Genomic DNA, 14,460 nt, shown 5'->3' with positions numbered 1-14,460 from the left:
TAGTTCTTTTGTTGACTTGGCTACTGTACTTTAGCTTTGCTCACTCTATAGGCCAGAGGCAAGACCCGACGTTCTGCATGGGCACAATGGATTCAGTTGCCTTGTATTTCAAAGGCTATGCACTTAACTTAGTTGGGTAGAAGTGTCCTGGGGAATTTTGTACAAGCCCAGCTCTCCTGCATGGCATATGGTGTTAAGTAAAAGGATACTGAGAAACTCCCATTTATATCCACATGTAGTCGAATTTAGAGTCAGGACCACTCATAAGAGGTTCCGCACCTGGTGAACCATATGCTAAAAACCAGATAGGCCAGGACAGAGAAACCAACTCACCAAGTCGACGACAAGCCACAGAGGTCTATTTGATCTGACCAGAATGGATGCATACACAGCAATTTTGCTTCAAAATGTACAAGCATAAACATATAGAGATGTCATTCTTTCTGGATGCTGGACTGCAATTCTCACCATCCATACCAGTATAACCAGGGGTGAGGAATGATGATAGTTGGATTCCAGCAGTATCTGGTGGGACACGTATTCCTCTTCCATCAAGCTGTAATAGGAGAATAAAATTGGGGCTTTTATTTAAGCAATGTAGCAGCATAGCTTACACTTTTATCTTTAAAAATGTTAAAATTACCTTACCTGCCCAGCTTACCTGTCTGAATGTATCTCCCTCTATGAACCACCTCGAAGTTTAAGATTATGTGGGGAGGCCCTGCTCTCGGTCCCACCTCCTTCACAGGTTTGACTGGCAGGGGCGAGAGACAGGGCCTTCTCAGTGGTGGCTCTTCGGCTATGGAACTCCCTGCCCAATGAAATTAAATTAGCCCCCTCCCTCCTGGCCTTTAGAAAAAAGTAAAAACCTGGTTATGGGACCAAGCTTTTGGGCAGTAAGAAATACAATGAATGATAAAGTATTATGTGCAATAGATATGACATTCGGAATGGGCTAGACCAGGGGTCCCCAAACTAAGGCCCGGGGGCCGGATGCGGCCCATCGAAGCCATTTATCCGGCCCCCATGGCACAAGGGCAGAAGGGGGTTAGACTAAATGACCCAAGGGGTCTCTTCTTCTCTTACAACCATTATTATTATTATTATTATTATTATTATTATTATTATTATTATTATTATATTTTATGACACAGCAAACAAGATAGATATGCTGGATTTCATCACAAAATTACATCATTATTATTATTATTATTATTATTATTATTATTATTATTATTATTATTATTAACATTGAGGTTGGGTGACCATCTGTCAGGGGTGCTTTGCTAGTGCTTTTGATGCACAAAGGCAGAAGGGGATTGGACTCAATGGCCCAAAGGGTCTCTTCCAACCCTCTTTATTATTATTATTAACATTGAGGCTGGGTGGCCATCTGTCAGAAGTACTTTGCTTGTGCTTTTGGTGCACAAAGGCAAAAGGGGGTTGGACTTAATGGCCCAAGGGGTCTCTTCCAACCCTATTATTATTATTATTATTATTATTATTATTATTATTATTATTATTATTATTATTATTATTATTATCAACATTGAGGCTGGGTGGCCATCTGTCAGGGGTGCTTTGCTTGTGCTTTCGGTGCACAAAGGCAGAAGGGGATTGGACTCAATGGCCAAAAGGGTCTCTTCCAACCCTCTTTTATTGTTGTTGTTGTTGTTGTTGTTATTATTATTATTTTATTGTATGACACAGCAAACAAGATAGATATGCTGGATTTATTATTATTATTATTATTATTATTATTATTATTATTATTATCATTATTATTATTATTATTATTATTATTGCTCGGTGGCCAACTATAGTCCGGCCCTCCAACAGTCCGAAGGATTGTGAACCGGCCCCCTGTTTAAAAAGTTTGGGGACCCCTGGGCTAGACCATGATTGCTGGATTATGTGATTTTAATGTTACATTGATATGTTTTACTTCTACATTTTAATGTTAAATGATGTTGTTTTATGATTTAATCGAATATTGCATGTTACTATTAATGTGTTAGGGCTTTGTATGTAAGGCATTTAATTTTGCCATAATCATGCTGGAAACTGCTTTGAGTCCCCATTGCGGAGAGAAAAGCAATACACAACTGAAGTAAATAAATAAATAATAAATAAAATTGGGCTTGTTAATGCATGCATGATGTTCCTACTGCATTGCCCAGAGCTAGCCCTATCAATATGGAAATTGAGGTGACCTTCAAAAGTTTCTTCCTAGATCATTTTTCTGATTTGTTGAGAGAGAAACAAATTAAAAAGGCAAAGTGCTCTAATTTGGAAGACATGTTAGCAAAAAAAATAAAAAAAATGGAAAGAGGTTCTTGGGGTTCATTTTAGTTTAGTGGTTCTTAACCTGTGGGTCCCCAGGTGTTTTGGCTTACAATTACCAGAAATCCCAGCCAGTTTACCAGCTGTTAGGATTTATGGGAGTGGATCGCCAAAACACCTGGAGACCCACAGGTTGAGAACCATTGTTTTAGAAGCTCCGACTGCATGCAGGAGCAATCAGGCTGTGTGTATCAGACTGGTAAGTCAGATTTTTTTGCAATTCCCTGGCTGAACTGAGTTGTATAACTGCAACCAATAAAATATCAATCAGAACCTTATTTAAAACATGTTGCAGATGGTTAAAATGTTTTACAAGATTTTTAAAGTACACTGTTTGTTGGGATTATGTCCGACTTCAAGCTTTTAATGTGTGGGAGCCTTTATTAGTTTAATTTATTTACCCTGGCCCTGGGAATAGTAAGGAAGCTCTAGATAGATCAAAACAACCAGAAGCAGTTAATCAAATCATTGAAGCATCAATGAAACCAACAGTCAGTTGGCCTAAAAAGGGCCTCGGTCTGAATAAATGGCTCTTACAATTGTTTTCTGAAGCCGCTGTGGGTACTCAAGCTTTATAAGTTTGAATGCTGCAGAGTAGCTATACAGGGTAGTACAGCTTCAGGGATCAGAACTAAGGCCCTTCTACTCCAGCACTCAAAAGCAAGACATGATGGTGGCAGATGATCTAAGATGTTTTGCTGCCTGAGGCAAAACAGAAAGATTGCACTCTCCCCCCTCCCCAAAGTTTTGATCAAAAACTAATCAAATTATTTTTGCACTTGAGACATAAAATCCAACAAATCTTCCTCCTCCTTTGGTCAACATGCAATAATTAAAACAAATTAAATAACTAGCTATTCACTGACAACCAAATTTGATGCCTGAGGCAACCACTCAATTTGCCTAATGGAAGGGTTGGTTCTGTATAGAGGCAGATATTTTTGCCTTCCATGACTGACACTTAAGGTGTCTTGTCTTTGCAGCTGACGATTCTATTTTTAGATCTCATTTGAAAAAAGACATTAATGAAAATGATCTCTACGTCTTTATGAAATAAATGCATACATTTCTAAATAACCTCTTAGCCATTTAAATCTGGTAGATTGCAATCACTGAAGACTATATAAATAGTTCTGCTGGATCAGATCTACCTATGCATTTCATTTAAAAGCTAGTGTATTTCTAGAAATCCACACTCGTGGTATGATGGTAATAGCCTGTCTGCAGTGTTTGCTTCCAAGCAATTCATATCCATAAATATAGGGCATAGATTAGTTGTCATGATTGACTGTTACTGATAGACTCATAGATTGATAGACTTGTCAGCAGAGGGAAAAGGATTTATTTATTTATTTACATCACTTTTACCCCGCCTTTCTTCCCGAGGGGACTCAAAGCGGCTTACAATAAATAGGCAAAAATTCAATGCCTAAAAACAATGTAAAAACAACAATTCATATTAAACAATCTACAAAACAACAATTCATATAAAACAGATACCATTGCAAAATAAAATCACATTATATAAAATTTTAAGCATTGGGCCTGTGTTGCCCCCATGACTGCTGCTTGCTGACTACAGGATTACAAGAAAGTTTTTTGGTAATCACAGGTACCAGTTGATGACACCAGTAAAGGCATTTGCATGACTAGGGAGAAATGGTGCTTGCTGCTTAACACAGGAATAAAGCAACCCTCCTCCCTGTTTTGTGCCACCCACCCTCCATCCCATACTGTAGATATATGATGACACATTGGTGGAACCTGCCACCATAAAAATAGAAGGAAGAGAAGGCAGTGGTTGCATCACTCACCCATCCCACCTAAGGAAATAAATATACTATACTGACAGTGCTTCCCCTATAGCAGATTACCTCTTTCTCCTCTGAGGTAGGATGGATGATGCAGTGGAGGTAGTGATGTCCATCTTCCTGCTGTCTAAAAAATAGAAGTGGTCCATGTTTCCCACATGCAATAGGATGAGGACATAACTGCCACCGGCTCACCTAGAAGAGAAGTACTGTTTCCCCTTCAAAATGGGTGTGGTAGCTGTGATCATGATATGTCCGTAAGCACACCATACCATAGGCAAGTTCTACTAAGGCCTACATGTCACAGGTAAAAAAAATATATGCCTCGACTCATATTTTCTTGGTCTGTGGTGACTATATTAATGGGGGATGGTGGGGGGGGAATAGAAGGGATCTATGTTAATAGCTGTAATGGCATGTTTTATGCATATGTCTTTGATGTTTTTATAGTTTTAATGGTTTTAATCTACAGTTGTATGTATTTTATTTAGATATGTGATATATTTTTATATATTTGTAAGGCATTGAATTTTGCCATTTATTAGGTTGTAAACCGCTTTGAGTCCCCCCCAGGGGTGAGAAAAGCAGTATAGAAATGCAGTTAATAATAATAATAATAATAATAATAATAATAATAATAATAATAATAATACATACATACATACATATGAGAGATATCCAGAAAGTAAGGTTACAAGATTTTTAAAAATACAAAGAATGAATATATTTTAATAAAATTTACATGGATTATAGCACATTGTTCTTCCACATAATCACCATTCAGTTCAATACATTTTGTTATCAGTGGGACGAGTTTTTGATGTCTGTGTCATAGAAGTCTTCCACCGGAGGAAACAGCAGCAACAGAGCCGGAGCTGGGAGCAGGTGAGGCCGAGGATGCCTCTTGGCTGGAAGGGCTCCCCGAGTCACCGAACCCCCCGATGAGCTGCGCCATGGCCGAGAGCACCCGGCCCAATATTCTGCCGCCAGTGAGGAGGAGGAGGAGCCAAGAGGCAGCCTTGGCCTCGCCTCCGCCACCTGCTCCCACCTCCGGCTCTGTAGCTGCTGTCAATTGGCCGATTTAAAAAATCGTTTTGTTCATCTCGTGTGCTATACTTAGCATTGGTTTTGGCCATGCAGTTGTGACCACTACAGCTTTTCCTCTCTCTCATGCACAAATATACGTATGTCTACTTTTTTATATATGCCTTGATAGAGCACTGGCCATCCTATTAAATGAAGAAAAGTGGCAGATATTTAAATGTTGATTGACAGAGTTGCACTAATATTGGTATGCAATTATCCACAGAAACATTGTATCTGCACAAATGTACTTTCCAAAAAGAAAGGTAATTTCTTGCTGCCAAAACAGTAGCATTTCAGGGTAGAAACGATCAGGATCTCCCATCAACCTTTTGTCACCCCATACCACCCCTTGCCCCCCCCCCCCCACCGCAACCTTAAAGCCTACTCAAACCTGTGGCACATCTAAAATAACCTGCTTTTCCCAAAAATTATGGCGTAAAAGGTCAATATTTTAAACTAGGATTTCATCCTTTTGGAATGAAAAAGAACTGGATTAAATTTTAAGTCTCAAGAACATTGTGGTTTTTCAAAAAGTGCAGAGTGAAAGGTCAATCTTTTTTTAAACTAGGATTTAACCCTTTAGGGATCAAAAAGAACTGAATTAGAGTCAAATTCTCAAGAATGCTGTGTGTTATGCCATCACTTGGGATATGTGTAGCTATTGCGGGAATGGGGATTACAGATGTGTGTCTTTTTCTTCTCTGGTGTGGCATAGAAGGAACAAGGAGGTATTATGATGGTTTCATCCCTCATGTCTTTCTGTGGCACTGTGTTGCTGTTTATTCATTCAGTCGCTTCTGACTGTTCATGGCACTGTAGAGGTGAGGTATTATCAGCTGTGATGGGCAATGGATTCTAGAAGAGTCAGAAACACTACAGCAGCAATAGCTTAGCTTTCTAGAGCAAATGGAGCTCTGTTTGGCTGGGGATGGGAGTGACAACTTTGTGACTCCTGATCTAAGAACCCCGTTGACTAAAGGAATCACATCACTTGGTATAATCACAGCACTGGTCCCGGTTCCAATACCTTACCCTGGCCCCATTTTCAGCCTTTGTCTATATGTGTGTAGGATTAAGGAGAACACAGGCTGATTCTTTCTCCTCCAACAATTGTATATGGCATGGTACATCTTTGTGTAGCATATGCTTTAATTGCAAATTAAGCATGATTGTACTCCTTTTTATCCTTTATGTATGCATTTATTTCATGTATTTGTGGGACGTGTCAAGATTAAAATCCTCCCACCATGACTTCCAATTTATAAAAATATATTGCAGCAATATGTTTCAAAAAACCTTCATACAGAAATTAATAATTAATAAAAACCAATAGCAACAGTAACATTTAGCCCAATAAACCCCCCAAGAATCAAGAAATAATTACAACTGAAATGGCACCACACAGCGAAAAACTCAATAAAATCAACATTAGGAAAGTCAGTGCTGATTGTCAATCACTTTTCACTAGGTGATCCAAACAGTGCTGGTGCGATGTCCTAATACCTACAATTTAGAGTAAATCTATGGCCATCAAAGTCTCAGTGAGACCCTACACCCAGCTGTAAGGAGCAAAATAACTAGGCTAAGTATATATATATATATATATTTAGTATTCTGACCCATGTCAAGAGCACTGGACCGCCAGTTGGCATTGGGATTTGCCAAATACCCAGTCCGGTTTTGCTATCACCAGATTTTAATGTTTTTTTAAATGTCAAGGTTTTTGCATTTTTAATACGAAGAAATCTGCAAATTTGGGTAAATTTATATCTCATTATGATAACGAAAAGAAACATTTTTGCTTTCTCTCTGCTTTCTAAACATCTACACCTTTCATCAGAATGCTTTTAGATGAAACATAATTGCTACTGAGAAATTTAGGACTCTTCTACACATGACTAAATCCCAAGAGAAACTAGAATATTAAATCCCAGTTTCTTCAGGGATTTAGTCCCCACCCCAACCCAAATCCTATGCTTTCCTTGGGAGGGGGGAGGCTGCATGCCCTCCCAGGTCAGCCAGAGATTTGCCCAGGAGGGCATACAGCACCCCCACCTCCATTTCCCCCCAAAATCTTACTGGGATCACTTTGGGGAGTGACCCCCCGGGGCTGTGGAAGAGTCAAGCCCCACAGGGCACTAACCTGGAAAGATCAGGACTTTAGCTTAAGGTCTAGATCTTTCCAGGTGCTTTATTAATTTGGAACAAAATGTGAAATCCCAGTTTTCTCCAAATTAATTCGGTCTGACCTGAGGCATCATTTGGATGCCTTAGGTAAAACCGAGACAGGTCCCGTGATTGGGGCCTGTCTGGAAGGGTCCTCAGTCCATGTACAAAAGATCCACACAATGGATTTTAACTATCATGTTGTAGTTTTTTTAATTTGCATTGTGGGAAAATTATTAAAATGTTATTGCTCCTACAGCACAACGGTTAAAATCCATCGTGTGGATCTTATTATTTGAAATATTTTAATATATATTATGAAGATATATAGGAATAAATGGTTGTCACATTTGATCATTCTGCACTCAATGCAGGATGCGGAATGACATGACCTAATCAGTAGATACCTCATATATGTGCGGTTTCCATATAAAGATCTTTTTCATGCCTGTAATTTCCCTAAGAGGTTAAATTTAGCTGTTTGTAGACTGCAGAAGGAAAAGAAGTCTAGTGAGGTATCCAAATCTAGAAGAACTTTATGGATAGAAAGTAGCACTGTTCTGAATATATATTTTTAGTGGGTGTATTATATAAATTATATTAGAGCAAAAACTTGCAACTGCCTCAGGGTCGTCGTCTTCTTTGAAGAACTCTAGTCACCCACTTTTGCAGCCAATTATGCTTAGAATGCCCTCTGATGCCGTATCGATTTCCCTCTTCACAAAGCCTTCTTCATACCCCACCTTTTGCAGTAAACTTTTGGCTTAACATTCTAGTCCCTATAGCAGAGGTGGCTAACTATTGCTTAGCTTAATTTCAATCATTTTCTGCCAATATTTAGCACAGAGCTTTGTAAGCAACAATTATCCCCATCTCTCGCAAGCGTTGGCTTGATACGGGTTAGAATGAAGGCGAATGTAGGGAGCTATCACAAACAGATAAAGATGGTTTATGGGCCTTTAAGCTCTAGTGTTGTATTCCATTGGCATGTACTCATATTATTTTCTGGCAGTATAGGCCATATCCATGCTAAACCATAGCAAAATGTCACCTAATAGACCAATCCTAATCCTCACACTGGCTTTCTGGAAGACCAAAAATGGAATGAAAGACTGGCAGAAAGGAGCTCTTCTCGCAGGAATGGGTATGCCTGTAATTGTGGGCCTTTAGTATATCTATATAAAGGTCTTTAAACATGAACCATATTTACACTGACCATTTAATGAAGGTGCAAGCTATCTTGAACATATGGTGGCTAGATGCCACAAAAGTTCGATTTATATTATTCCGACAAAAGCAAAGTCGAGAGAAAGTCCAAATGAAGTCCAAAATGCTCACCAGTGTGCTGTAGAGTAAACCACATCACACAGGAAAATCAGCTCTGTCACATAATTGCTATGTCGACACCTAAAGTGCTCCACTGATGCACACATGCCCATTCTGGAGGGGGAAGTTGGAAATAAACATATTCTCCACTACTGATCCAGTTAAAGGCCAGCCTCTGTGAGTGTGTAATCACCATCCAGGCCTTGAAATGGTTCCAGGATTACTAATCTAATAATCTCTGCACACCAAAACCGCTTCCTTCTTGCTGGTTTGAAACTGATTAAAAAAGTCAGTGAAGACATGCCTGTAGACCTATTGCCAATGGAGTTTCTGTTGGCATCGGACTCCAAAATGGGGCCTTCCAGGAGCAGGGCTGGTGCAAATAAGCAGTATCCTCCGTTTATGTGGAGCCACTCATTCTGCATTTCCCTCCAATGAGCCCTAGCACCAGACTCCTTACCTATGCCACCCTGGAGTTGCTGTAAGTTTTCTTCATTCTCCTCTTTAGCCGAAGAAGAAGAAACCACATGATTAATCCACTTTGATTGCTGCTCTGGCCAAAATCAAAGAAGTGTTGTCAAGCTGGAAGCAGTAAATTATTACAACTGGCAAAATTGCTTAAGAGATATATAATTCATAGTACCAAATAGTTAGCATGACCTGTGCCCATGTTAACTGAATTATTATGGAGTTATAGTCCCCAAAAGAAACATTTCCGGGTTATGTAACTTCTCACTTACACCTCTTAATGTCTTAATGTTTATTTATACAGCTTGAATATCCCTTATTTGGAATTCCAAAATGTTCAAAAATCCAAAATTAGAATCATAGAATCATAGAGTTGAAAGAGACTGCATGGTCCATCTAGTCCAACCCCCTGCCAAGAAGGAAAATCGCATTCAAAGCACTCAGTTATCCACATGGCAGCTGAAATAGTGACAGTTTTGCTTTCTGGTGGTTCAATGTACAAAAGTATTATTTCATACACAAAATTATTAAAAATATTGCATAAAATTAATTTGCGTTCAAACCTGGGTCCCATCTCCAAGGTATCTCATTATATAGGTGTACAATATGCGCCAGTACAGGTATTTCAAAATCCATCTGAATGAATGAATGAATGAATGAATAAGAAATCCAAATTGCTTCTAGTCCTAAGCATTTCAGAAGTATACTTACAGTCATTTTTTTTGGGTTGCTTTGCCTCTTCCCCCCACATCTTTTGTCTTCCAGAATGTAAACAGTACATTTCTTGGAACAGGGACCTCTTCAAGTCAGTTGTAAAATGAATGTTTTTATTTGTATATAAATGAGTGGTAGAGATGAATGAATAAATAAAAAATTGTTGAAAGACGTGGCAATTTGCCAGTCTTCCCATTTACTGTGGAGCTGTGTGGTGGAGAATTTAGCCTTACCTATAAATGCCTTCCTGTAATATATACTGAGGGGGTATATATGTAGGATCATCTAATAAATGATAATGTTCTTTGATGTCATGCAGCTTGCTCACAATCGGAACTGAAGGCTTTCAGTAGATATTTATGGGCAAAGGGGAAATTGTATTCCACCTTGAAATTCTTTACCTTCTTCTTACATTGCACTGATAATGCTGAGCTATTATTTAAAGAAATACTGGCAAGCATGATTTATGCAGAAACTACTTTTGCAGGTTCATAACATTGTCCCAATATTGCTATCTTTGCATTGCAGGTGCTGGAAGATTATTTATTAGTTAGTTAAATTTATTTTCCAGTGTTCCTTCAATTAGCTCAAGGAAGCATATGTGGTTCTCCTCTTCTCTCATTGTTCTTCATGGCAACCCTATCAGAGCGAGGTAGGTCTCAGGGAAAGAAAGAAGATAACAGACCTGTCACCCAATGGACTTTATGGCAGAGTGGAAATTTAGAATCTGGACCTTCCAATCCCACCGCACCAATTTATTCACTAAACCACATTCAGCTTTAGTCTGTGGCTACAATGGGATCTTTTAGTTGCAGTAGCAGGTGCTGGAAAAACCCCTAAACATATGTGCTCCTAAAATAAATGTATTTGTTTAATATCCCGTCTTTCTCTTGGCACAGAATCCAGTATGGTACAGCGATTAAACTGTTAGGTTGGGACTTGGAAGAAACAGGTTAAAAACCCCTTTCAGGTTGTTGTGAAGATAAAGATGTGCATATGTGGGGAAAGGTTGCCTTAAAGGCTAGTTGAGATGGAAGTGTAATGAGTGGTATAGAGCAAGATGCAGAGATATAGGTTAAACATCCCTTATTTGGAATTCCAAAATCCAAAATTGTCCATGTGGGTGGCTAAGATACAGACAGCTTTGCTTTTTTTTGCTGATTCACTGTACACAAACTTTATTTCTTGCAGAAAGTTATTAAACAATAGTGTATAAAATTCCCTTCAGGATACATGTATATATATATATGAAACATAAATGACTTTCAGATTTGGACTTAGATCCCATATCCATAATGTACATATGGCCCCAAGCATTTTGAATAACAGATACGTAACCTGTACCTTTGTTCCTAATGAAACCTACAGGGGGTTCCCAATTACATTAAGGTTACCATCATTAATGATGAAGCCGGCATTAACTGAGATGAAATACATATATTTTTCCTACTTCTTGTGTAGATTCATTTGCCAATACAATATATTTTGTTATGATGAGCAAAATATATCGAGATCGGTAATTCAACTGTCATTTTGAGATATGCAGAATAGTGCCCAGTGGGTGGTGATCCCCCGATGGTCAGTCTTAGAAGTGAGTCACGTTTGTAAGGCGCAACTAGGGAAACTATGGAGTTAATTTTCTCCTCATTTTGGAAACTAAATGAGGCAATAGGCCATTGTTGCAGGGCAATCAAGTTCCTTTCCTACCTTAATGAGCAATTACTTGAAATGGACAAAGCTCTAGAAGAAACCTTTGCATGTGCAAATTTAGTTTCCTTTGAAGTTTTGAAGCATGCTTGGGCTTTCAACATGTCCCAGCCTCCAGACTGACCAACTTCCTCTTGCTAATTTGAGGTTGTCTTTTGTTTGTGCTTTCTCTTATACATTAGCATCACTGATTATGGAATCCAGCATAATAAAATAATCCCCCCAGCCATTCTAAGAGCCATAACACTTATGTCCTTTAAAGGGGACCTCCCCCAGCTTATGTTTGGTTCAGGATCACCTCAAAGTGGCTTAGGAGGAAAGCCATTTTAGAAGACGGACAGATTTAGTTGCCTGTGGTACAGGGTCAGACCTATAATTGTGCAAAGAGTTTTCTCAGGCTGTTGGTTTCTATAGTACAAAGGCCTGCATCTCCTAAGGTAGAAGACTGCCTTTGAGGGTAATGGGAAATGCTGTCCTGCCACAGCACTGACAAAAGGTTCAACAGCCAATCAATTTCACATCTGGACATAGAATTAGAAGTTATACCAAATTGTTCTTTGCCTCAGGCAATAACATTTTTTGAACTACTTGTGGGGTTTCTCATCAAGGTATCCCACAGCTGCTACCAAATGTGAAGATTCCTCCCCAAAAATCCCATCACTGTGGCCAAATGTGGGGCTTTCAAGACTGCCTCCTGTCCAACCTGTGTGCCACCAACTTTGTAGAAAGTCTAAATACTTATGAGGATTTATTCAACTTCTAACCCCAGTGGGTACCACCCCACAGAGCTCATCACATGTTGAAAAGAGGCAGAAATGTCTTGAAAGGAGGAAACTCTGAAACCTAGGCCAGCAATCGTGTTCGGAACTCCTACCTCTTATATTGCTTTACTCCCATGATTCCAACTGAAAAACATGTGGGATGGGAACCATCAAAGTTTCCCATCCTGTTTCATTGCCCAATGAAACCTGGATTACTGTTACATCTCATCCCATGCCATCGTTCCATGGTTACAGCATTGCACTTATTCCTATTCCTTTGCACTATTGCTTACAGCTTGGATGAGTGTCGTTTTAATCCGAGTTTTATGTTGTTGATTGCATGCTTATATCTAATTTTATCTCATGTTTTAGTTTTTATGCCTTGTATATGTGCCGTCTGTAAGCCATCTTGAGTCCCCCTTGGGGTAGAGAAAGATGGGGTATAAATAAGGTAAATAAATAAATATGTTTTATTCAATTCTATTTTATATTGACTTTATTTTATGTTCTGCTTTTTAGGCAGTTATGCCTTGTGTAAACCGCCCTGAGTCCCTTCGGGGAGATGGTGGTGGGATATAAGAATAAAGTTATTATTATTATTATTATTATTATTATTATTATTATTATTATTATTATTTCCTATACAGTTTGGGGCAGTACAATTTTATCCTATGGAAATAAGTGATTTTAAACTGGTGTCAGTCTCCTTTAATGTAAGGGGCTTTGGGCAGAGCAAGGAATCTCTTGATTTTTGGATATTGTTGTTTCTCCTGATTAAAATGAAAAGTAATACTAACTTTGTGATAAATGTAAAATGAATGTATTGCTAACTTTTAGGTTTCCACATGTGAGTGTGATGGGGAGATACAACTCAAAACAGGACTCCTGAAGACACAAGAGGGATGGTTCTCTGCTAAAAGGTCACCCATTCTTTCCTCTCTCAATGTGATGAGGTAATTAGTCTGAATCCAAGCTCTCAGAGAGAAAGCAACCTCCTAAAGGCCAAATGTGTACAAACATTTTTTTAAAAAGTACTTTACATAATTAAACTTAACACATCAGGCATTTATTTATTACAATTGAAACAGTACACTATCCCTCACACATTCATCCCTTAGACCAGTGTTTCACAACCTATTTTTGACCAGGTACCAATTGACCAGGAACCACTTTGACCAGGGACTACTCTCCAGCATTAGTACCAAAAGGGTTACAAATCAGTTTTTGGTCAACTTTAGATTTGGTTTGGTTATTTGGCATGCTGATTCAGAAAATTGCATTGGATAAACCACATCAGCTCTAGTTTCTGATACAGAACATATACCATCGAGTAGTCACCATCTGCTTACCCACAGAAAACCATATTTAATAATTTTGACCTGATGTGGTCTATCCAATGCAATTTTCTGAATCAGCACCGCAAATAACTCCAGGAACAGGCCTAAAAATGAAGACACCAAGGCACCCCCGCTTCCAGGCACCACATGGAACGGCTCCACTCGGGGAGGGAGGAAGAGGAGAAGCAGCCATCAGGAGGCTTGTTGTCACGCCTTTCATGTGTAGTCAGCCTTTCCCCTCCCAACATCCCCATTGCTTCAGCCCTATAAGAGGGTGGTGAGCTGGTGGACCACATTTTAGTTCTTGGGGACCACTGGTGGTCCATGGACCACAGGTTGGGAACCACTACCTTAGACCTGTAGAAACCATCCCAGTCATATTTTCTTCTTCTACTCCACCCCAAGTCTAACTCAACTCCTTTTCTAACTATCGCTTTCTCAAACTCTAGGGTAACAAATTCCCCACTTAAAACTAAAAATATGGTCATTCACCAGCCTGATGCAAATCTCTTCAAACATTCTACTAAATAGCATTGGTTCTACCATTACGTTCTCTCTCACCTCCCAATAGCTGTTTACCTTATATCCTCATGTACAAACAATCAAACAAACATGTTGGAATCTAAATTCATGATATCATACAGGCCTTGTATGGACATTCCAAGGTTTAAAGCAGGAGCAGTTTTCTTAAATAAAATACCAGTGATGTGTTATAAATATGTCACAGCAGGATTGGGACCA

General features: G+C 39.1%; 1 protein-coding gene across 13 annotated transcripts in view; it reads left to right on the top strand.

The window, feature by feature from the left end:
* The window catches only part of srcin1 (SRC kinase signaling inhibitor 1), a 366,662-nt gene that overhangs the window by 13,690 nt on the left and 338,512 nt on the right, over positions 1–14,460 (top strand). The window contains exon 1 of one of the 13 annotated variants that reach the window (XM_062984349.1): positions 4,530–13,335. The exons of the other annotated variants lie outside the window; for them this stretch is intronic. The gene's annotated coding sequence lies outside the window, so the exon portion shown is untranslated. Of the gene's footprint in view, positions 1–4,529; positions 13,336–14,460 lie in introns of those variants that run through there. 13 annotated transcript variants of the gene reach the window in all.

This window comes from Anolis carolinensis, chromosome 6 (assembly GCF_035594765.1).
Source record: "Anolis carolinensis isolate JA03-04 chromosome 6, rAnoCar3.1.pri, whole genome shotgun sequence".
Taxonomy (NCBI): Eukaryota; Metazoa; Chordata; class Lepidosauria; order Squamata; family Dactyloidae; genus Anolis; species Anolis carolinensis.
The sequence above is the reverse complement of the archived record's forward strand: the minus strand, read 5'-3'. Positions and strand labels throughout refer to the sequence as shown.